Below are 26,497 nucleotides of genomic sequence, written 5' to 3'. Positions count from 1 at the left end.
GACAAATCTATGTAATTTTACTTTGTCCTCCCGAAGAAGCTAGAACATTCTTTGATGTGGATATAGTATCATGATTGTGGTTGGCATCTGGAAAAGGATGACCTAAAAATTAACCTGTGGTTTTAAATCAGGGAAAGTATCTATATGTGACTGTAAAAGTTGAAATAAAAAAAAAAGGCTAACAATGTTCTTCAAAGAAACTGAACAGAAAATACTAAAATTTGCATGGAACCATAAAAGGCTTCAAATAACAAAAGCAATCCTGAGAAAAAAAGAAGACAAATGGAGGCTTCACATCACTATACCATAAAGTAACAGAAATTAAAACAATATGATAGGGTCAAAAAATAGACATGGATCAATGCAGGAGAACCAAAAGCTCAGAAATAAATCTGGGTATATGTCAATAATTCATATTAAAGGAGCCATGACATAAAATGGAGAAAAGAAATTCTCTTTAACAAATGGTGCTGGGAAAACTGGACAGCCACATGTAAAAGAATGAAGTTGGGTCACTATACACAAAACAAACTCAAAATGGATTAACAACATATATAACACCAGCAATAATAAAAAGCAATAACAAAATACACAGAAGAAAATTCTGATACATTTTATGCTATCAGGGGTAACATTGCCTTTGGAGGAGACAGCCCCTAAGGCAAGGAAAATAAAAGTAAAAAATAAACAATTGGGGTTACCTCAAATTAAAAACCAGTTATAGGGCCTCCTTGGTGACCTAGGGGTTAATAAGTCTCAGCACTATCACTGCAATGGCCTGGGAACTAACCCCCAAATGGGGCAGCAGACCTCTCCTGCCTCGCCCACTTCTACTCTTACCCGTGTATTTCAGTAAATCTGCCTATAATGCTCCCCACTTTGTCTCTGATGAATCCTCTAACATCCCCATACACACACACCTCTGGCCTATACCGTAGTTCTATTCAAAAATAAATAAAATCTTAAAAAAAAAAAAAAAAACAGTTATACTGGGCCTCCCTGGTGGCTCAAGGGTTAAATCGCAGCATTGTGAAACTATCTGCAGGCACTGCAGCACTGCACAAGTTAGATTCCTGGCCAGGGAGCTACCCACATGGTGCAGCAGAGCTCTCCCGTCTCACTTACTGCTCCCCTCAGCAGTGTATTTCAGTAGATCTGCCTGTTCTGTTCCCCACTCTGTCTCTGGTGCATCCTCTCACCCCTCACACCTCTGGCCTGTACCCCAGCTCTTGTATGCATAAATAAATCAATCTTTAAAAAAATGTTATACCACAAAGGAAGAATCAGAATTAAAAGACACCCCACATTTATTAAATGTAGCTATAAAAAACCAAACAACCCAGAATAAATGAACAGCAAACCTGAACAGAAAAATCACCAGAGGCTAGTCATAGGGCTAACAGATACAGACGGCTAAGAGAGATGCAACTCAAAACCACAAGGAACTATCAGTTCACACCTGTGAAAACAGTACATATGAAAAAGACTCCCAACAACAAGTGCTGGAGAGGATGAGGAGAAAGAGGAAACCTACTGCATTGCTGGTGATAATGTAAACTGATACAGTCATTTTGGAAAGCAATCTGGACTTACCTAAAAAATTATACGCTGTACAATTTCGATTACAGCATTATTTACAATACTTAGGCCATGGAAACAACTGATGCCCACTGATAGAATACTAGGTCAAGGGCCTCCCCAGTGGCGCAGCAGTTGAGCGCTGGGTTGTGAAGCTGCCTGCAGCCTCTGTAGCACCAGTCCAATGCCCGACCACAGGGTGAGGGTCCCACATGGTGCATGCAGACCTCTCCTGCCACCAGCTGTTCCCCTCAGCAATGTAATTTGTCAGTCTGCCTGCTCTGCTCCCCGCTCTGACTCTGGTGGATTTTCTCATTCTCCCGTGCTTCTGACTGTACCCAGTGCTTGTATAAATAAATAAATAAATCTTAAAAAAAAAAAAAAGAATACTAGGTCAAGAAGAAGTGTTATACCTGTATAATGTAATAGTATCCAGCCATAAAGAAAAAGGTCATATTTACAGCAAAATGGTAGGATTTCAGGGAATTGTGTGTAGTAAAGCAACTCAGAATGGCAAAAACAAATACATGCATAGCAGATAATTCAACAGAGTAAAATGCCTATAAAAACTACCAGACACTAATAAAAAAAGTGAGGTTTCTAAGAGGCAGTGAGGAGAGATAAAGGGTAAAGGAGGAAAAAAGGGTGAGGGAATGGAAAAACAAAATCAGTAGGGGAAAAACCATTACCCATAAACATAAGCATGATTCAGCAACAAAAAGTTGGATCATGGTCATCATTCTCCGTATGAAATTCCTTATAAGTCTCTGGCATAAGATGATTACAAGGGTGGGTGGCAGACATCTGAAACATCCCCTAAGATGGAATGTGACTTTGTTCATACAGTAAGTTTCCACTGGCTTCCTTAAAAACAACAGCAAAGGGCCTCCCCGGTGGTGCAGTGGTTGAGCGTTGGGTTGTGAAGCTGCCTGCAGCCTCTGCAGCGCAGGTTGGATCCCCGGTCACCGGTGAAGGTCCCACATGGCGCACAGACCTCTCCTGCCACACCCGCTGCTCCCCTCAGCAGTGTACTTCATCAGTCTGCCTGTTCTGTTCCCTGCTCTGGCTCTGGTGAATTCTCTCACCCTCCCACGCTTCTGACTGTACCCCGGTGCTTGTAAATAAATAAATAATCTTAAAAAAAAAAAAAAAAAAAGCAAAACCAAAAGTCCCCAGGCAGAAATATTTGCATTACAGGAGTCTGCTATCTGGGCTAGCTTTATAGCAAATTCAGCAAAAGCTTATCAAACTGTCTATTGATTTATATTGTCTGATGTATATTACTGTGGTTATGTTATTTTTAAGAATCAATCCCTGCAAAAGAAAAAGCAAGACAAAAACAAAATATAATGAAAGGAAGACAAGTAGCATGCAACCTGAAAGGGGACATATGAGTTAAGAGTTGGAGTGTTTTTTTTGGCCTCCCCTGGTGGTGCAGCGGTTGAGTGCTGGACTGCGAAGCTGCCCGCAGCCTCTGCAGCACCAGTTCGATCCCTGGGTGCCTGCGAGGGTCCCGCATGGTGCCACAGACCTCTCCTGCGGCTCCCCTCGGCAGTGTGCTTCATCGGTCTGCCTGTTCTGTTCCCCGCTCTGGCTCTGGTGAATTCTCTCACCCTCCCACGCTTCTGACTGTACCCAGTGCTTGTGTAAATAAATAAATAAATCTAAAAAAAAAGAAGAAGAGAGTAAAGAGTTGGAGTGTTTTTGTGATGACATTGGTTTTAACACGAGAAGAATGTCTGATCTCTCTGGTTGTTCTCTGGGCTAAGGGGAAAAAGTCAGTAGAATGGAGAAGATAAAGATTAGAAAAGAAAGAACAATTCAGTGTTCCTTAAATTTGCCTTTCAATAAGAATCCCTTGGATCATTTGTTTAAAAGACAGATTTCTAGAGGAAAAATCATATGTGCTTTTAAGAAGAAAAAAAAAAATGAAGAAGAAAAGGAATGCCTCTGCCCCAAATAAAAAGACTGTTTAAGGACAAGGTAAGGACTAACACAGGAGAAGTAAAAGAGATCAATCAGTCCATTAACATGGAAGGAGCAAGTGAAATAATGTGCTACAACGAGCATGCCACAAGGGAACAGAGGGGAAGACCTCTCTGTTAACACAGAATAGAGCAAGCAGCTTGACACCAGAAATACACTGAGATGAACAAAAATGAAATAGATCATGTCCCTATTTCTAACCTTACCCATACACAAAACCCTAATCATAATTCCTTACACAATAACCCCTCATTCTAACCTCGACAGAAATGCCAGCTTCCTGAATTGGAACACTGATTCCCAAACAGATGTCAGACATTAGCCACTGGCCTTTGCTGCCATCAATATTAATCAGCTAATCTTAACATTAGTAAAATATATGCATCTTAAGGTTGAACTTGTGCTACTATTATGTGAAGGACAATTATTAGCAAATTCAAATAATTAGGATGAAGTCAGCACATAGATTGTCAACTCAAATAATCTTTAAACAAAAAAAAAAACACAAATATCTTTCCTGATTTATTAAGGACATTATTGTCAGAGTTTATATGCTTGAATGTCCCAAATATATGGTAATTGTACATGAAAGCTTCAATCAACATGAGTAGAGGCTTTATTACCTTTTATTATCAATAAATTCTTAATTACTGATTTCTAATGGTTATTATGTTTTAAGAGTTCTAAAATTTATAGACATGTGCACAAAATAAGATTATAGACATGTGCACAAAATTTGCTAGCCATTTTTGTGTTGGTTAGATTTTCTATTTCATTGGTAGCTGGATAAGTTCTCATAAACATGTTTTGAAAACTTTTAAATAAAATCAATTTACTTAAGAAAACAAAAACATTTTGTGGCACAGGAATGGGAAATTTATTTTTCTTAATTTTGATGTAAAAATGGCTTTTCATCTGGTCTAGCAAGTCTATGTCTACAACAAAAGGTCCTGTTAGTTCCTCTAAATTTTGTACCTTCACATCTCTTCATATACAGACACATATAACCATGAAAATTAAGCATTCACAAGCACTTTTGTGGGTCTTGCTGCTAAGGGCAACAATAATCATAGTAAATTATTTCCTCTTATGAATCCCCACGAGTCAGATCCTATTGCAATTCTCAGACACACCCTTTAATAACTGGAGAAAAGAAATAGCAAGTGTTATTTGGAAGTTGAAAATGTAGTATAATCACAGTTACATTCATTCACTTAACAAATAAATACCAAGTGTCCTACTATGTGCTGGGCATTGCACTAGATTCTGAGGATACATCATAAATTAAGTTAGATAAAGTCCCTGCCTTTATAGAACCTATAGAAAGAGCAGGAGTTAAACACAAAGGCAGTCTTATTAGCGACTACTGAGAATGCCAGTTTTATATAGCATTAGTCTTTCCCAGGGAAAATCTAAGGAAAAGGTAGGTATAGAGAATGGGAACAAAATTTGCGTCATGGGAAGCAAAAGGAAATAAAGAGGCTAATAGATCAGAATAAAGATAAGGACACATAAGATGATGGTGGTAGATAATGCACTGTCATAAGACCTTTTTAAGGGGCCTCCCTGGTGGCGCAGCGGTTGAGCACTGGGTTGCGAAGCTGCCGGCAGCCTCTGCAGCACAGCACGGTTCGATCCCCAGCCACCGGGTGAGGGTCCCACATGGTGCGCAGACCTCTCCTGCAGCCCGCTGCTCCCCTCAGTAGTGTACTTAGTCATTCTGCCTGTTCTGTTCCCCGCTCTGGTGAATTCTCTCACCCTCCCGTGCCTCTGACTGTACCCAGTGCTTGTATAAATAAATTTAAAAAAAAAAAAGACTTCTTTAAGTCACAGAGAAATTTGCTCAAATAAGAACAGGTTTTGAAACAAAATAAAGGTCAAGTTATAAGGGAAAGGGCAGAGTGAGGAAGGTTTTGGATTCTCTGCCATAGTGAAATTTGGGGCCTCCCATGGTTTTCACTTATGCTAAAAATGCAGCCTCAATTATCAGAGTGATAATTGAGAATTGGTTTTATCCATAAGCATTGCAAGAGTCATTAAGAATGGCCATAGTCACAGGATGGTAGCAATACTAATTTTGGTCCAAGAATACAGCAAAAGCTAATGGGTTATCTATAGAGTGTGTCACCTACATCTGTGTACCTAAGTAGAATATTTAGAATGGAAATAAACACACTTTGACTTCAGCATTGCTTTCTTTTCTTTCCATTACATAAGAAATTTGATTTCAAGGGCCTCCCCGGTGGCGCAGCAGTTGAGCGCTAGGCTGTGAAGCTGCCCGCAGCCTCTGCAGTGCCAATTCGATCCCCGGCCACCGGGAGAGGGTCCCACATGGCGCACAGACCTCTCCTGCCGCCCGCTGCTCCCCTCAGCAGTGTACTTCATCAGTCTGCCTGCTCTGCTCCCCGCTCTGGTAAATTCTCTCATCCTCCCGTGCTTCTGACTGTACCCAGTGCTTGTATAAATAAATAATTCATTTCAAATTGGAATACAATGATTGTAAGAGAAAGGAAACTTGGGATTCCCCAGACAGTAAGAAAGCATAGACTTATGTAACACTGTACTAATGCATTACACAAAGGCCAATACATATTCTAGTCTGGAGGTATTTTATTTGTAAATATGTATATATTTTTTATACATTGGCTTTTTTTTTTTTTTTTACTTTTAACTTACTCCCAAACTGATAACCATCCCCAAAGGGAAATACTCAGTAAGGGTATGATTTCTCTGAAGAATATTTGCTTTCTGTTATAAATACCCTGATCTATCAAAGATATACTAATAAACACATACATAAAAAGGCAAATTTTATAAGCCATGCTGGGTTGTATGGACATTAAGCAAAAGCCTAAATCAAATTAGGATTCAAAAATTCTTTAAAAAAATGGAACCAAGTAATTGAACTTACCTATTCTAGTAAGTGCCCATTCATCATTCCTATGTTTTCATTAAAGATGCTGAGAAATAATCTTTTGAGAGGGACAAGAACACTATTTAGACATGTTTTGCTCAATGCATTCTATATTAAATTATCTCACAATCATCTGTGTGAGAATGTTTCCAATAATGCATGTACACAGAGTTAGTGAGCACTCAATTTGTTCAAATAAAAGATGGCTATCTTCTAAGAATTTGGCAGACCAGATTTTACAAAGTCAGAGAACATGAAAGGTGATTTCTCATTCACTGGAAAATATTTAAGAATCACGAAATGAAAAATACCTATTTGATTTTCCAAATTTTTCCAGATAAAGAAAAAGTCATTTCAAATTACTTGCAATTACTTCCCAGTGACACAGGAAAGGGATCTATCTGACCTAGAAATAAAGAAGTACTCCCCGGAAAGAAATTAAAAAAAAAAATGCCACACTGGTAAGTCAACTAAGAATAAGACTAATGGAACTGAATTGGTAAATAGCAACACCCTGTGTCTATGCCACCATGCCAGATGAACCGAAGAATCTGATTGGTTTCTCATCCCACCTCTGGATTTTCTATCTTTTAGATTGGAAATACATGGACTCAAACACACATTTAGTACTATTAAGTAATTATGAAGCATTCACTCATATGCTTAGTAAACACATTTAATCAGTACTACCTATGTACTTGGCACTGTGATAGACCATGGATATGGAAATATGAATAAGGAAGCCACATATCCTCACTTATTGGAGGCTAGAGTATAATTAACACACAGTTAACAAATCACATATATGCATGACTGAATGCATACATGAATTTATCACATATCTTTCCTCAGTCTCCACCAGAGTGAAGGTAAACTATTATAAACCTAAGTCTAGAAAATAAGAAGACATAAAATGGCAAGTAAGTTATTCCCATACTTTGGAAGACAGAAAACACAGGAAGAAGGGATGGCTGGCTTAAAGAGCAGAAGAGATAATAATATAAATGCCTTCAGGGCAAGAGAAGCCAAAAGACCTGCTTTCTCCTTTTGGAGGAAATTGAGCTGGAGATGTTCATGGTTGTTGACCCACTTGAGGTCAGATTTCAGGAGCAAGGCTGACAACAGAAAGATAAATTGAACAACTATGTTTAGAAATGCAGTATATTAGCTCATAGTTCCGTAAACTCCCACTAGAATCCTGCAAGGCCGACATAAAAATTGTCTCTAATACATGATCAAAACTCACCATCTAACCAAAACACACCCAGAAGGTGAACTGAAACACTATATGCAAATAAACTAAGTGGTGCAAAAAGTAAAACAAACAAACAAACAAAACCCACCAAATTTAGTTCCACCAATATAGAAGGGCAGACTCAAGAACATGTCATGCCACAGCAAATAAATAAATAAATAAATAAATAGCTTACATCATCAGGAAAATGTTCACCATGAAAGAAGAAACCTACCAAAAAAAAAAATAGAACTTTTCAAAACCCATAACACAATAGTAAATTCATACCTAGATCTTCAATGACCTCAAAAGAAGATATGAAAATGCCGTCATAAAATAAAAACCCAACTTTAAGAGAAATAATCAAAGAGGAAGGAGAAGAGAAATTAAAGTAAAATGTCTACATTTTAAAAAATCAGTGACAAGTTTAAAAGATAAAGTCAAGGTGATATTCCATAAATAAATGTAAAATACAAGAGAAAAGATAAATCAATTGAGATGGTCTACCATCTAAATGACAGGAGTTCTGAAAAGAACAAATAAGCAAAACAGAATGGAGTAGTAATATATGAGACAAAATAAAAAGAAACCCCTGGAAACAATTTTTACCTTCAGAATAACAGGACCTATCATGAACTCAACATAATAAATGAAAAAATATCCCTAAGAATGTTCATCATTGTGAAATTTCAAAGCCTCAAGTGTAAAGAGAAATTCCTAAAATGCTGCATAAATGGGGGAAAAAGCTCTCAAACAATTGAGTACTTTGCAGAAAAATCATTTTAACTCAAACTTTCTATACTATTCAATTTTTCTCACAATAATGTCCTTTATAAGTTATGTCATAATTCACTGGCTTACAAAAAAAGCATTTATTTTCCACATATGCTTGCAGATTATTTAGGGTTGAATAACTCTTGGTAGGTTCAGCAGGCTTACCTAATACGTCTCTCATTTTTGAGATGAGCAAGTTACCCAAGGCATTTTTCTCTCAACTTGAAGGGGGAAACCCTGCAAGGAAGCTTAAGTCCTTTGCTTGAGTCACTTCTTGTACAACATCACTGGCACATCAAGGCATATGACCAAGCACTGAATCAGTGAGGCAGATAAAGAAACTTTGCCTCTCATGGAAGGGACTGTAAGACACATCATGAAAAACCTGGATACATTAAGGTAGGAAGAATCATAGATAACCAGTGGCATTTATCTTACTAGTTGAAATAGGAAGTTTCAAAAGTGCTCAAAAAGTATCTCAAAGTGTAGTTTGATAACCAGCAGAAGCACCTGGAACTAGTTTTAAAAAACAAATCAACTCTCCTTAGCCCAGAAATAATCAGAAACTCTAGGAGATGAACCTTATAAATCTATGTTTCAACAAGACCCCTAGGTGATTTTGATTTGCACCAAAAATTGGAAAGATGTGCCATAGCAAACAAAAAGGAGAACAGATTCAGAAAGAACAGAATACGACACATAAGAAGTGAGAGATATACACGTATAACCTTCAATTTCCTACTATGCCTACTCTCCCTCCACAGCCAGGACCAGATTTCTATAGACAGGCCAATGGTTTATTCTTTTTTTTTTTTTTCCCCTGCCAGGGCTCTTAAGTTCCAAAATGAGTAAATAACCCTGCTTTTGTCTAATTGGGTAAATGTTCAAATTGTAAGTCATATACTCTTTCTTACGCAGATTTTTCTAATGTGTAAGCTCCTGAGGTTGAGGAAAAAAGTCCATTTGGCCATAAAGCAAATTAGATACAGCAGTGTAAACACGAACATTCACATTTTCATTGTTCTGACTCCTCTATCCATCTCTGTGTTCGAAATATATGTATGATTATCACCTTGAAATCCCAGCAGACACTGTGATGGTTGACAGATATCAAAAGTAACCAAGACAATATTCAAAAAGATCCACAAAGGTAGTTTCATGTGGTAAGTTTCTTCCATTCAATTATTCTATATTTAGAATATGATACAGTTTATTTTTTAGACTTTGCCAAAAATGAGGTAAAAGTAAATATAAAAAAATAATTAACTTATAGAAATATAACATTAGCTACATAAGCATAAATACTACTAAATCAAAATTATACTATAAAATTCAGAGCTAGAAGGGAACATTTATTCCTGCCCAATATTTCCAAATTACTGCTGACAAAAAAAAGAATTTATTAAACTTCAACAACATATAGAGTAGTTTAAATAAGAGAAATCATGTTGTTTTGTGAAATGTGATCCCCCAGTGAAGGAAAATTATCATGATTTCATGAAAGACCTATGTGCAATGTGATCTGTGAAGTGCTAAAGCAGCTAATAGTAAGTCTAAGGCACTACAATATTCAGGAAAGAATAAGAGACAATAGTAAGGCATTGGGTCTAAGACTGGTAGGGATATACAAGAAGAACTAGCAAAGAGAAAGTGTACAGAAAAGAAAATCAAGTACCAGAGAATACTTTTGCCTTCAGTGAAATTTTTATTCAATCGCCCATACCTATGTCCTATATAATTATTGGGAGGAAAGAGAATGAGAGGGAAAAAGGGGGGGGGGGAATCTTTGCATATATAAAATTCCCAGAAAATATAAATTAAGGGAATTTTAAAGTCATCAATTTGCAATCACTAATATGATGCTTGCTTAAATACATCACCAGCAAGAGATTTAAAACCATATTATTATTGGGGTGGGAGAAGTTGGAGTTGAAAAAGATAGTCACAATTTCAAAACAAGGAAGATGAAGAGATATGGCAGGTACTACTCTAAGTGTCCTAACATCTCCGATATAAAAATTTCCAATATTTTTATACTTGACACACACATGACATCCCTGAATCATAGTCAAGAGTGGTCTGATCATCTTGATAGAAACAAACAAGGTTCTTGGGCCTCCCTGGTGGCACAAGTTGTTAAGCACCGCACTATGAAGCAATCTGAAGCCTCTGCAGCACTAGTGTGATTCCCAGCCGGCCAGGGAGCAACACACATGGCATAGCAGAACTCTCCTGTCTCATCCGCTGCTCCCCTCAGTGGTGTATTTTGGTTAGTCTGCCTGTTCTGTTCCCCACTCTGTCTCTGGTGAATCCTCTCACCCCCTGCATCTCTGACCTGTGTCCCAGCTCTTGTATGCATAAATGAATAAATCAAAAAAGAAAAAAAAAAGAAAAAAAGAAAGGTTCTTGAGGTACAGGGATTGACATACTCCTAAAGTAAATATAATTTTTTGATGCTTCTAAAATTCTTTTACTTGTTTCACAATCTTAAGTCTTCAATATTAAAATTATTGGTTTGCCTTTGTCAAAATCTCTTAAATGTAGAATAATCCAAAATAGATAAACCCAAATCTGCTACCAAGTAATGGACTTTTAAGCAAAGGAAGTGGCACTACATCATCTTAAGGAAGATGTTAGCAAAAGAGCAAATCTTGAAATCCAGAAGTTATCACACCACATCCAACATCAAAGCCCCAAAACTCTTACCACCATAATCCACTGTGGCCCTGTCTGCTTTAATTCTTGTCCTCCACCCTCCATCTTATAACTACAATTCTGCAGTCAGATTTCATGAGTTTGGTTTGCTCTTTTCCTTTGCTTTGTTTTAATATTCCACATATGAGTGAAATCATCTTGTATTTTTCTCTCTTCTTCTGACTTATTTCATTTATCGTAATCCCCCTCCAGTTCCATCCTTGTTGTTCCAAGATTTCACGTTTTTGTTTTTCCATAGTGAGAAAGTATTCCACTGTGTGTATTGATATATCACTTTACCCACCTATCTGTCCTTAGGTTACTTCCATAATTTGTTTGCTGTACACAGTGAGTGTAAAAAGTTTGTCTGATTAAAGTTAATGTCCCTAACTAAAAGTAATTCAATAACCATTAGCTTTTTTCTTACTAAGTTAGGAAGAAAACCTCCAACAAAGTGATGAATATTTTCTTGAATAGAATTATTACTCCTGGTAATGAGCAGTGTTCTATGAAAATGAGGATTTAATATGTAACCAATTAGTAAAAAAATTAAGCCAATTACCAAACACAATTTTCCATGTTAAACATTAATTAAATTCTGTAGTATTTTTTAATAAATGTAATGCAGAAAGAGTAAATTAAAATAAAAGGTCAATTTAACCTATTAATCAAAATAGTGTTTATCATTTTATGTGGATATATTTTTATCATAAAAGTATTAAACATGATAAATTACTTGTACATTATTTTAAGTGCTAATTTACTATTTTAAGTTCTAATCATATTTTATGTATCTGAGAATTAATTTTTTTTATAATTAGTGTCTAGTTGACACACAACTAAATATTCTATATGGAATAATAGGGTAAAAAGGAGATAGCTGAAGACTGAAACAACGTGAACGTTAAATCAAAATCGCTTATTCACTTTAGTGAAAAATATGATAGAATTATAGAAATAAAGGTAATCCAAAATATTATTTTTTCAGCATAATGTATGTAGTTACAGATACAAATAGTATATGAACATACATACATATTAACATGTATTCAACCAGAAATCAGGGTGCTATAAAAATAACTATAAGAAAACTACAATCTCAATCAGTAGTTCTCAACCACTACACCATTAGAAGCCATTCTGACCATTAAATGTGGGTTTATCCTGATATTTTCTAAGTACTATGTAGATCTATACTTATGTATCTATATAATGGTCTGATGAATTGGTATGTTTTAGAAGGTACATCTCACATTTTTTAAGTCACAGGATAAAGATTCTCACCAATTATCTGCAGCCTGGGAGAGCCTCATTCTTTCAGCTGCCTAGTTGGTAGGGGGTGTGGGAGAAAGAGTATAAAAAGCAGAACTGAGGATGCCTTGCAGCATTCCCAAAAAAAGCAACGATTTTACCTATGTGTGAGAAAACAAACATATGAAAGAAAACAAAGAGGGCCCTCCCTGGTGGAGCAATGGGTTAAGACATGAAGCTATCTGCAGCTGCTGCAGCATGAGTTCAATCCCCAGCCAGAGAGCTACCCACATGGCGCAGCAGACCTCTTCTCACCTGCTGCTCCCCTCAGCAGTGTATTTCAGTCCCTACTCTGTCTCTGGTGAATCCTCTCACCCCCCCACATCTCTGGCCTGTATCCCAGTTCTTATATGCATAAATAAATAAATCTTTTTAAAAAAAAAGAAAAATACAAATGACTGGAAATGACACAAATATGTTAGGAGAATATTTATACCATTTCTGCTTTTAAAGAAACTAGACAGATAATCTTAAAGCAATCTCTATAGGAACCAGTATCTTCATGTAGAGAATTGCGGTTGGGGGTGACTAAGGGGAAGGTCACCTGAGACTCCCATTGATTCTATGATCTTAGGGCAGAGAAAGCTGGAAATATCACCAAGTAATGACTTTTGAATGGAACTGGAAGCACTATGGGTATTGTTATTTAAGTATTAAAAATTTTTAAAAAAAAAAAGTGTTTCCTTTCAACTTGCTTTTCTACATTTTAATAACTTTGGCACAATGGGAATGAAAGAACAAGGCTTTTTTTTTTTTTTTTCTTTCAAGGGAAAGAGAGGCTTTGATTTTGGGAACACATGCATTTCATTTTACAGTCCAATGTTCTAAACCTTCCATAATAACTTTAGTGATGTAGGTCTGTTTGTCAATTTTAATTTAATTCCGACTAGTAAGTTGGCTTTCAACAGAGTTAAACCATATTAGAAACTAGCAGTTTCTACAGGGAGATGAATGACAATTATGTTGTTCTCTCTAAAATCAAAACAATGTGGGAAAATGACTGGTTTTAGTAAAAAGGGAGAAATTAATTAATCAAATATTTGATTGATTTAATACACAATGGGAACGTTATTAGGGATATTCTCTTAGATACTAATCAGCAGCATTCAAATATCATTCAATGCTTTGCTAATCAGAAGCTTTAAGAATAGGAAATAAAATGTGTAAGATCTAACCATAGGTGGCATAAAGGAACATTATAAGCATATGAGTAAGTCAGGGATAGCTAGATTTTGAATCAATTAAGATAGAATATGTAAATATTACTAAAGGCTAATATTTTTGAATAGTAAAGAGTGTTTTATTGGAGAATAATGAATAGTATCTTGATTTTAGTGATTTAAGAATTGTATGATAGAACTACAGGAGAAATGGTAAAATACAATAACAATGTTGGTAATTTCCTGAAGGTAATAATTGAAAATAAGATAACAGAATGTATTGAAGATTTCAGTATGGTGGCAGATATGGAAATGAGTCAATTATGAGTTACAAAGGGTTTCACTTCTTAGAATTTTTGGTGTTTGAAACTTTGAACTATGTAATTATTTGCATTTTTCAAATTTGTATGAAGCGTTAGATAAGGCATTTAAACACCCTTTGTTTACTTGAAAAGCAGTTTTTCAGCTATTTTTCTCTATCTTTCATTTGTGCTGAACTTTCTGACACTTATTTTGAAATGTCTGAACTCATAATACGTACATGACCAAAAAACAAAACAATTAAAATTTCCATCTGAATTTCATATATATTTCAATATCATATATATTTCAATTTCATATATATTTCATATATTTCAATAATCATATATATTTACCATATAAATTAGGTAAGTCATTTTGCCACTGTTACAGATAAAATATAGATTTTGGTACTCATTTAATTAAGATTAAAGATTATTGATAGGGCCTCCCCGGTGGCGCAGCGGTTGAATGCTGGGTTGCGAAGCTGCCCGCAGCCTCTGCAGCGCCGGTTCGATCCCTGGCTGCTCCCCGGCCACCGGAGGAGGGTCCCGCATGGCGCGCAGACCTCTCCTGCCGCCCGCTGCTCCCCTCAGCAGTGTACTTCGTCAGTCTGCCTGCTCTGCTCTCCCCTCTGGCTCTGGTGAATTCTCTCACCCTCCCGTGCTTCTGACTGTACCCAGTGCTTGTATAAATAAATAAATAAATAAATAAATAAATAAATAAATAAATAAATAAATAAATAAATAAATAAATAAATAAAAAATAAAGATTATTGATAAATCTTAGCAAAAAAATTAAAACAGTATGCCAATTTATACTGCAGAAATTCTGAGGTGCCCACTTATGAAACATAAGCTAGATAGCAACGTTTAAATAGAATTGGATTATATTTTTTTTTTCTGGAAGTTATTTAAGGAGGAAAACTAGGAACAAACCACTTGCTTGGTGATATAATTAAAACTCATTTCAAAAACTGGTGGAAAAATATAATTGGTAATTCTCATCAATATGTGAACAGATCCTAAAAGTGATAACTAACCTGTGATTTTTGGATCAATATTGTTTGCATTAAAGTTTGGTTAGTACTAGGCCAGACAGGTGAATCCTGTGAGGAATTTAGTGTAACATGCAAATGACTCACTTGAGTAGAATGCTGGCTACCCAACCCCATATCATGAGCATAATATCCTATATTACCTTATAAAAGATTTAGGTCGAAAGTACTTAAATTGTACTTGGAGTAATTTCAGTTTTCTTATGTAAATGCCCTTATCCTAACATAATTTATTCAAAAGTACACCCTTTCCCTATTGTTCAGCAATACCAACTTTGTGAACTTGTGTCCATATAACCCAGGCCTTTTTCTGGAGTTTTCGTTCATTTCAATTGATTCATTTTCCAGTTCCCGCGACAATACCAGTGTCTTGTTATAGTAATATTATAATTAATCATGATTGAGCAAGTCCTTTCTACCTAGTCTTCTAGTGTCTTTGCTATTTTGGGACCTTTTATTTACAAATAAACTTTATATTCGATCTCTATCCTCCCCCTAAAATGTTAGGATTTAGATTGGGGTAATTTAGGTCTTTTTAATAATGACTCTTTTCATCCATGAGTGTGAATTATTACTGCATCTATTTAGACATTTTGTATTTTCCTCTTAACACTACCTTTGTAATTTTCTATCCAAAAGTCTTACATATGTTTCATTGAATTTATTCCAATACAATTCACACCATATATGCTACTAAAATGCACCCTTTCATTTCATTTTCTAAATCTGTATTATTGCTATGTGGAAATACACTTGTTAGTCATTCAGCCATTCTAATTATTTGAATTTTTCATGATTTTCTTGATTTTCATATTAGCTGCAAATTATCACAATTTCATAGTTTCCTTCCAAACAGCTACATTTTATTTCTTTTTCACCTTAATATACTGCGTAGATTTTATAAACAACGTTGATCAGGCTAAGAGGCAGTAAGCACTTCATTAGATCTTTGAGAAAGGAAAAGAGCTAGTATTTTTTCATTACCATGTTATTTTCTGTAAGTCTTTTGAGATACACTTTATCCTCTCCATTGTTTTATCAATCTATTATTTCTTACAATTTATTATGTCATCCATGACTTTCTTTAGATATACTTTTCTTTAATTTCTTAATGCTTCTTAGCAGTAGATTTTTCAAATTTTCCCCCTTTAATTTATACATGTAATTCTGTAAAAGGACTATGTAAGCATCTCTTTTTCTATGTCATACAGATTTATCTCTGGATTTCTTCAATACATTTTTAGCTATATGATATACTCATACTTACACACTTTATATGTTGTCCAAACTTTCTAGCTATCCTCTGTGAGGGGCACCTTTCAAGTTCTCAGATATAGAAACCACTAAAGTGATATTTTTTGTATTGATGTCAGCAAACAAATGGAAAGAGAATCTAAAATTTGAAAGGGAATTTGCAGCTGGATTTTGAGATCTTAGAGCCACGATTTGAAGTCAAAGAAGTAGATAAGAACCTAGTTTGAGCTTCAGCTCTGCCACTGAACAATCACAGAGTAAGTTAGCCACACAAATTAAATACATAAAAAAGGAATGATAGCATGATTCCTGTTGGCTTACCTGTAAAAAAAATGTGCAACTCTAATCCAAAAATATTTTCCCTCAGCACATCTCAGAAAATAAAACAATATTCCTATTATACAGATCACTAGTAATAAGCAAGCTTTTCTATCTCATACCACACCATTAAGGCTATACATGCATATAGCATATATAGCATACCTTTTCCATCAACATTTGACTAACAACATTGACAGCAGCTTTTTATTTTTTAATATTTTTTTACATTTAAAACAAAAACTTCCTCTTGCCTCCAAACAACTCCTATCTCTCTTTCATAGAATGGTAGCTGCTGTTTCAACAAAATCATTCATGTTGTTAAATGAGGTAACTGAGTTTCACAGTGGCTAAGAGATTTGTGCAGTATCATTAATTGATGGAAATTTCAGCCTCTTGACCTATAAGTTGATATACTTTCCACAATATCAACATAAGGCTGATGAGAGGGTAGAATACATTAACAATTAAAATTGGCTGGGTATTTCGCAGCATCTTACCTATTTTGTCTTTTAGAATAATAAAGCAAGGCAGCATGATTAACCTTTTCATCTCTAGATAACAAAGAAAATAAAACTTTTAAACTTCACCAAAGGGATCAAGCAACATGCTTAAGTTTCACTATTAAGAAATAGGAAAGAGAGTTAGCTTTTAAATGTTCTCAATGATTTAAAAGTACAAGCTCCTCTAGTGATTTACATTAAAAAAGGGTAAATTGATAAAAATAATGGACTAGGATAAGAGTCTACAAATTTCAAGAACAGTATAACTTGGGGGATAACTTTTTGAGAATTGACTATGCTATTCATGTGCATTAATATTTTCCATACAGGGCCTCCCCGGTGGCGCAGCGGTTGAGCGCTGGGTTGCGAGGCTGCCCGAAGCCTCTGCGGCGCCGGTTCGATCCCCGGCTGCTCCCCGGCCACCAGAGGAGGGTCCCACATGGCGCGCAGACCTCTCCTGCTGCGCCCGCTGCTCCCCTCAGCAGTGTACTTCGCTCCTTCTGCCTGCTCTGCTCCCCGCTCTGGCTCTGGTGAATTCTCTCACCCTCCTGCGCTTCTGACTGTACCCAGTGCTTGTATAAATAAATAAATAAATCTTAAAAAAAAAATATTTTCCATACATACACACATATATATCACAAATTTTATATAGAGTAGCACCAGGCATACTCCATCACAGACAAATATATCCCTAGCGGTACAGTTCAAATAGCAAATATAAATATGTCACCATAAAAAGTACTACTCAATAGACAAACAACAAAGAATATTCAAATTTTAATCTAATTAGCAATAACTCAATTTTTTTTTCTTGTGCCAGATATTCCACTCCAAGCAATTGGGAAGCAATATTGAATAAGAACCAGCATGCAGACAAAGAAGAAATGTATAAGCAGTGTGATAAGTGCACACAAGCACAGAAGTACCAAGAAGAATAAAAGCTTTAAAGAGAGGTGGTTCACACTTTTAAGCGATAAGCAGTTTATCATACAGGATGGTTGGAGATGTCATGCCAACAGGGGGAACATGAGCAAAGGTGCGGGTGCCTGCATGGGCACAGCATGATCAGGCAGGGCCTAGGGGCTGGGAGGAAGCAAGGATCCAGCCCCATATAACACATGCAGTTAGCTTGTGGGGCTTCCTCATTGCATAGCTTACAATTTGGGCTAGTAAATAGAAATGAAATGAAAATAAGTTGAGATTAGAAGCATGGGAGGAAAACATGGACTATACTTTAACTATAAATCTCATTTTCTTCAACCCTCTTCAGCTTAAATTTCAAATTTCACATCTACTTATATAACCAACAGAAGGCAATAAATGGACAAAATATCTTCTCAAATTTTCTATATTCATTCATTGTATTAGCAGATTGTTATTTAGGATTCCTAAATTCTCTTCTCATCCTGACATTTGATAGCAACTCACTGTTCTTTCTCAACAGCTGATGGCCATTGAGAGTGTTCATCTGTTTTTACTTCAGACCTCCAACTCCTCATTTGAATTGCATAGTTATGCTGGGTAAATAAACTTTCCCTAGCCTCCATTCTCAAAGATGCAGAAAGATCTGAAATTATTTTGAGGCCTGTGTGTTTCTCCTTACTTTACCCTCTTTGAGTTTACTTTGGAGGATAAATCAGTTTCTCATGCCTTATGGCAGTGTGTCATTATAAAATATTTCATACCTGATGACCTTTGAGCATTTCTTATTCAAAGATTCATGAGAGCTTAGCATGAGGTACGTCTAATGATCCCTGTGTAAACACACTGAAAGCTCCCTCCTACAAAGGCACAGGCAGGTGGAAGACATATTTTCGACACTCTGTCTTCAATCTAAGCGTCACTGGCAGTGCCTGACAGGTCTCATTTGCTAAATAAAGTACAATGTGTCAATCTAAAATAAATGTAAATTATCACCTTTCTTCCTTGTTAATTAAGGTCTGATTAATGAAATACAGGCAGTTATTGAGAGTACAGTAAGAGAATGGCTTTTGTTGCAAAAACAAAACAAAAACTCTCAAATATAAATCATGGTCTACCTCAGCCATTGAACTTAGGGTTAGAAAGGTGACTCAGAATGATTTGTTCAGTTGGAACATGGACAGATGTTCACATCTCAGCCTCTTAATAAATGAATTCCAAGCAGTCAACCGCAGAAGACATTGATGCTCTAGAGGTAAGAGCAATGGAATGACAAGGGGCTATATTCTAGGCTCTATTTTATGAAGAAATGTGCAAGAAATATTAAAAAAAATTATGTATGTCATTTAAGTTATCTGTGTTGTACTCTGGTATGCTAAAATATTAATTTTCACATGGGGTCCTTTTTCTAGAGGTTTAAGAAATAATGTATGGCTAAAGATGAACGGGTTACAGGAAAAAAGTGATATATACTAATTTTGGAAATTTGTCATTAAATGAAAAAGTCCAATTCATTGTAACTTAGAATTTCATCTGATTATTTTTGTAATCCTAAAGTAGCTAACAAATACAGAATATGTTGAATAATGGAATTTTTAGAAGTAAAAGAAGTGTGTACATTATTTAGGACAATTACCGGAGGTTATAAAAGATAAAATTATTTTCAAGAAGAGCACAACTAGTTAATGGCACAGTTAGTTATAGAACACCTGCATTCACACTCAAAAGTACAGTTCTCTTTCTAAATTGATTCAAATTTTGCTGCCTCCCAATTTTATAAATGTTCTTATCTGTTGACTTTCGAAAATAACACAATTAAAAAACTGGAAATCTTCTTATCATTACTAAAAAATGTCATATTGTCTATGTTCAGATCACTTCCTTAATTACCAAGTTTTAAATGAATGAGTTAATAGACTTTTTCTTTGTTAATATTCAATTCAATAAAAATTTAATTTTTATACCAACACACTATTATCTATAATTTTACATTAATTTGATTTGGTCACTAAATTTTTCCCTTTCTGTATTTCATATTATTCCTGGGAATTATGATAAAAATTATGATCATAGAAGTAGCAGAGACAGGTTTTAAAATTCAGATTAGTTTTAATCAAAGTTAGCAAAACAAATGACCTCTCCTCATTTAGAATAGATTATAATTTTGAACAAAGAAATTTTGTTATTCATTCTTTCAAAATATAGATATCTAATATCAGAATGATGGAAAGGTTCTAAAGTTTTTTAAAAAAATAATTAGTTATAATGTTAGACATTCTTTGAAGTATAAATGCTGCCACACCATAGCAATACCAAATTTCTTACCAAATTTCATACAGCTGTCAACCTAGTGAAAACAGTTTTTATAAGCTTCACAAAGATACCTATATATGTGTGTGTTTGTGTATATATATGCATAATGTCTATATATATATATATACACACACACATACATGATGTGTATATATGATGAAGGTGACCCTATCATGAACCTCCATTTAATTTGATTGCATCTTGTTAGGAGCAGAGGTATAAGATGGAGAAGAGGTTAGTAATTCAGAATCTGCTCAACTTAGAAGCTGATCTTTTTATTAATGGCATCAGACTCAATAAAGAGAAAGTTGAGTGTCGTTAAAGTGTCTATTAGAAAAGATGTTTGAAATTTCATTCAATGAGTTTGAAAAGACTGCAACTCAATTCAAGTGACTACCACAGAATATTTTGAATGATTTAGAGACTTACAGTCAAGAAATTCATTCAATGGCTATTCTTAAGAATCATTTAGGAAAAAATGCATGATGCTCTGAAGGTATACTTTTATTCTGTTTATACTGTAAGGGGCAGTGATGAGGTAATGATTCCAAAGCTACTTCTAGCATTCAAGAGCTGGTTCCTCAAGGAAATTTCTTAATCAAATATATGCCTAGAACTTTGCATATATTATAACATTTAATGGTTTAAAGCCACTGTGTGAGGTAGTGCTATTCACATCGCAATACTATTACTAATGTTCAAATGAATGTAAATAAATCCAGCTGAGGGGTCAGAAAGGGAGATGCTATCAGTTCATGGCTTACATCTCCTAGGAAAATAATTTGCTATGATTATCTTTTCACAAGAGGGGCAATATTACATAACACTGGTGATTGCTATAGATCTAAATTTTTTTTTATTTAAATAATAAATTTTATTTTTATATTCCCCCATACAACTTCACATGCCCCATTCTGACCCCAATCCCTCCCCTCCCGGCCCCCACCCCCCAAAAAGTGTCTCTGGTTCATAGTTTTTTGTTGATTTTGATTTTCACTTTCTTATAGTTATTCATTTAGATCTAAATTTTTAATGCAAATGTTAAATGTTAATATCCTTTTGCTCTTTGTCAGTCCATACTCATACCCACTCACCTTTGAAAACACACAAACAAATGGTAGTCATTTGTTATGTCAAGTGAACAGTTGGTCTATTCCTGAGGACAGAATGTGTGAACTGAAATGAAAACGTCATGCTAGAATTGTCAAGAAAGGGAGAAAGAATTGTTTCATAGTAGACATGATTCTTAATATGCTTGAAAAGTTCTGTACTGAGCTAAAACATGGGGGTCTAAGTCAGAGTCTCCTGATAAAGTACAGTACAAGTAGGTTGACTTTTTTAAAGATTTAATTATTTATGATGCATAGAAGAGCTGGGGTATAGGCCAGAAGAGTGGGGGGTGAGAGGATTCCCCAGAGACAGAGTTGGGAACAGAACAGGCAGATCTACTGAAATATACTGCTAAGAGAGCAGTGGGTGAGACAGGAGAGGTCTGCTGCAACATATATATGTGGGTTAGCACCCTGGCTAGGGAACAAACTCAGGTCACAGCACTGACAAAGTGATAGCACTGAGAATTAAACCCTACACCACCAGGGAGGCCCACACGCAGGTTGACTTTTATCTAATATACTGGACTTCCTTTAAAATATGCATTTCAGGGCCTCCCTGGTGGCGGTGGCACAAGGGGTTAAGCACTGCACTATGAAGCAATCCGCAGCCTCTGCATCACAAGTTCAATCCCCGGCCAGCCAGGTAACAACCCATGTGGCGCAGCAGATCTCGCCTGACTTGTCCCCTGCTCCTCAGCATTGTGCTTTGGTCAATCTGCCTGTTCTAGTCCCCATTCTGTCTCTGGTGAATCCTCTCACTCCCCCGCATCTCTGGCCTGTAACCCAGCTCTTGTATGGATAAATAAATAAATCTTTTGGGGAAAAAAAAACATGCATTTCAAATTTTAACCTTATAATTTTGAATAATTTTATTAAACACTGTAAGCACAATATTATTTTAGAGCATAAACAATGTCTATTTGCTTAAAAGTTCATATTAGAAGCATGAAACCAGAAGTATGTTAAGGTGAATCCGTAAGATAGCACTGAGTTCCAATTTGGCTTAAATGACATAATTTTTATAGGATATGTATACTGCCACCAACTTAAAAAAAAAAAAAAACACAAGAAGATACTAATGCCTTCAGACATTGCTTATAAAACAGAAAAAAAAAATGGTGATCTTTGAGAGAGGAAAAGGTTTTCTACTTTTCTAACTGCAGTACATTCTCTACCACAAAAGATGGGGGTAATGTCCAAGAAGAATCAGTCTTAGAGTTAAGAAATTATAGAATCTGCCAGCATTTAAAAGCAAATATTGGAGAAGAAGGAGTTGACAGGGATAAGAAACATCAAAAACTTCACAGGGCTTAAAGATGTCATTCTCAGTGTCTGGGTTTTGAATGTATAAGTCAAAACTCTACAAAAACTACCAGAAATGGCAACAAAAGATACCTGAAGTCTCACAGTGCTGTGAGATATTAGCTCCAGATATACAAGAGTAAAGAGACCTTTATGAGCACCTTGTATATTCAGATGAAATCATTGTTTGAAAAACGGAACTTATCAAAACTGACATATGAAGAAATAAAAACTGTCAAAGTCCTAGATCTATTTTTAAATTTAATTTGTAATCAAATCCTCCCTATAAAGAAAAACTTAAGCCCGGATGAATTCTCCCCAACACTTACATTTTTAAAATTTCATTTTTATATTAACTCTTAAAGAGATAGCAGAGTGTATCTGTGAATGCTTCTATGAACCAATCATAATTCTGATATCAAAAACTGAAATATAAAATATCACAAAGGCAAGTATAGATTAACCTCACTCATAACCATAGATATAAAAATCAGAAAATTACCAAGAAATCATATCCAGTAGTGTATGAATCAAATAATATATGAAATGAGGTTTAGTCTGGTATGTAAGGTTGGAATAACATTCAAAAATTATTAAACTGCTGTAACAGAATATAGGGGAAAACATTCAATCATTGAAACAGATATATACAGTCAACATTATACTTAATGGTGAGATGTAAATACTTGCCCCTAATACTAAAACTTAGCAAGAAGTTCTGCTCTTACCACTTCTAGTCAATATATATTAGAATTACTAACCAGGTAAATAAACCAATGTAAGGAAAAGATAATAAAATTTGAAGGAATTAAAATAGTTTCTATTAGCATGAAACATGTTTATCTACATAAAACATCCTAGAGTACTACATAGCAAATATTAAAATTAGTAAGTAAACGTAGCAAGAATACAATACATAAAGATAGCATTTAAAAACGTTTACATATTATCAGCAAAAAAGTGGGGTAATAAATTTTTTTTGTCATTTTAAGTATGAAAAATTTGAGCCATTTAGGGATAACTAAATAGGAGCTTTTTCTAAAAACTATGAAACTATATAAATAAATAAAAAATCTGTTCACTGACTAAAAACAACATTCAGTTGTCAATTCTTCCCAGATTGATTAAAGGATTCAAGACATTCTGAATTAAATTTACAAAAGATATTTTATTGAAGTAGACAAGCAGATTCCACAAATTAAAATGAAAATACAAAGAAAATGAAAACTGTCAAAACTGTTGAAAATGAAGTCAGAGAACTCCCATTATCTTTTTTTCAAGATTAAGTATAAACCCATATTTATTTAAAAAAGAGAGTTGCACTGATTTAAAATATAACAGATCAATGTAATATAACTGGAAATCAAGAGATATACTCAGATAAAAACAATTTTTCTCATTTTCAAATTAAGTAACTAAAAAAAGAGTCTTTTAAAGAAATGATGCTGGAAACCAGTAAAATATATAAATATATATATATATGAATAAATCAATTTTAGCCCCTACTTAATTGATTATTGCATTATAGCATCTATATAAGTTTCAGATACACATTTTTAATCATGCACCCTAATCAATCCGTATACATAGCACATTATGTTTTCCACTAAATATCCAATTTTATAGGTGACAAAAGATACCTGAAAATGATGGATTAGACTCCATCAAGAGTAGGAACTTTTTAAAAAATATATAGGCACAGAAGCAGAAAAAACAGCACACATTTTTAGATTTAGAGAAACTATATGTAAGATATACATCTACAAAGGGGTTTTATACAGATTATGTAAAGAATTCTCACAGCTCAATAGTAAAAAGGAAAACAATCCAGTTGAATACATATTAATATGTAGAACAGAACAAGTGACAAGATGTTTGCAGCTATTTCAAACAAGTAGATATGCAAGGCATAGTAGAACAAGAAGAGGTACTCAGTCAGTTGCAGGGAAATGCCAAGTAAGAATAGAGTAAAATACTATTCACAGCCACTAGAATGGCTGAAATTCAACAAACTGTCAATACCAATATCAGAGTTGTGAAGAATGCAGTAAGTTGCACACATTACTAATAGGATATATGTAAAATTGTACAAAAACTTCAGAAAACAGTTGGTCACTTGCCATGCAGCTACCCTATAACTTAGCAATTCACTCTTCAATATTTATCCAAGAGAAATAAAAACTTACCTATACAAGTACACATCAAAAATATTTCTATCAGTTTTACTCACAATAGCTACAAAATAGAATATCCACCATAGAATGAATACTCAGCATGCAGTTTATTCAATAGTACACAGACCAAAAAAAAAAAAAGAAAAGAAATATTAGTACATTCAACAGCATGAATGAATCTCAAAAATAATATGCTCAGAAAGAAATTAAATACAAAAGGATACAATCTATGATTGTGATTAAAGTTTAGTAACAGCAAAAACTCATCTGTGGTGATGGAAATCATATCAAAGGCTGCCTTGGCGTGGAAGTGTGGTATTATTGAAAGGGCACTTTCCAAATAAATGCAAATATTCTTTACATTTATTGAGATACAGTTACATGTCAACATGTTTGTCAAAAATCATGAAATGGTATTTAAGATCTGACCTTTTCCAATCCGGTGTTTAGTGATGTCATTTGGTAGTTTGAAATTGATAATGGTAGGAGTATTTATACATGGAAATCTGGAAATGTCACAAATCAAGGAAGGCTTCTTTTCATCAACAAAGCACTGCCAAGATTGATGTTACAAATGATTGATGTTACAACAAATAAATGTCTTTGACATCTAGCTACCATATGGACTGAGGAAAAGTCCTGTCTGCACAAGTGAGAAAAAAGAAATGAAAGAGATACTCAAAGATAAACAAAGGGATCTCCCTGGTGGCACAGGGGTTAAAGTCAGCACTATCAAGCTATAGCCAGCCACTGCAGCATGAGTTCAATCCCTGGCCATGAAACTAACCCACATGGTGCAGCACCTCTCCTGTCTTGCCGGATGTTCCCCTCAGCAGTGTTATTTCAGTGGATCTGCCTGTTCTGCCCCTCACTTTGTCTCCGGTGAATCCTCTCACCTCTTGTACCCTCTGGCCTACACCCCAGTTCTTATATGCAGAAATCAAAACAAATCTTTGAAAAAAAAAAAAAAAGATAAGAGACTGAACAAGTTAGCCTGCAATATCTCAAGGACAGGATCACTGACAGAAAGAGAATGAACAGGAAATTCTAGTTCAATAACTTTGCCAAGATACCGTCTTTCCTAAATCACTAAAATGCCTCCAAAGACCAATACAAGGGCCTCCCCGGTGGCGCAGCGGTTGAGCGCTGGGTTGCGAAGCTGCCTGCAGCCTCTGCAGCCGGTTCGATCCCCGGCTGCTCCCTGGCCACCGGAGGAGGGTCCCACATGGCGCGCAGACCTCTCCTGCCGCCCGCTGCTCCCCTCAGCAGTGTACTTCGGTCCTTCTGCCTGCTCTGCTCCCCGCTCTGGCTCTGGTGAATTCTCTCACCCTCCCACGCTTCTGACTGTACCCAGTGCATGTATAAACCAAACAAACAAACAAATAATAAATAAATAAATAAGACATGCCTCTAGAAAAAAAAGACCAATACAAGAGGAATTTTACAAGACTGAAAACAATGCTGGCAGAAAAAAACTTATCAACTGTCATTAACTATAAAACCAAAAGACCAAAGACCCATTGATTTATTTTTTTTTGATGGTGGGGGGTGGGGGGGTATCCTGTTCTTCATAGTCTATCATTACCTGACAT

The sequence above is a fragment of the Talpa occidentalis genome, unplaced genomic scaffold (genome assembly GCF_014898055.3).
Source record: "Talpa occidentalis isolate TD23 unplaced genomic scaffold, MPIMG_talOcc4v2.1 talOcc4.7, whole genome shotgun sequence".
In the NCBI taxonomy this organism is placed as follows: domain Eukaryota; kingdom Metazoa; phylum Chordata; class Mammalia; order Eulipotyphla; family Talpidae; genus Talpa; species Talpa occidentalis.
This window is presented reverse-complemented; position numbering follows the sequence as displayed.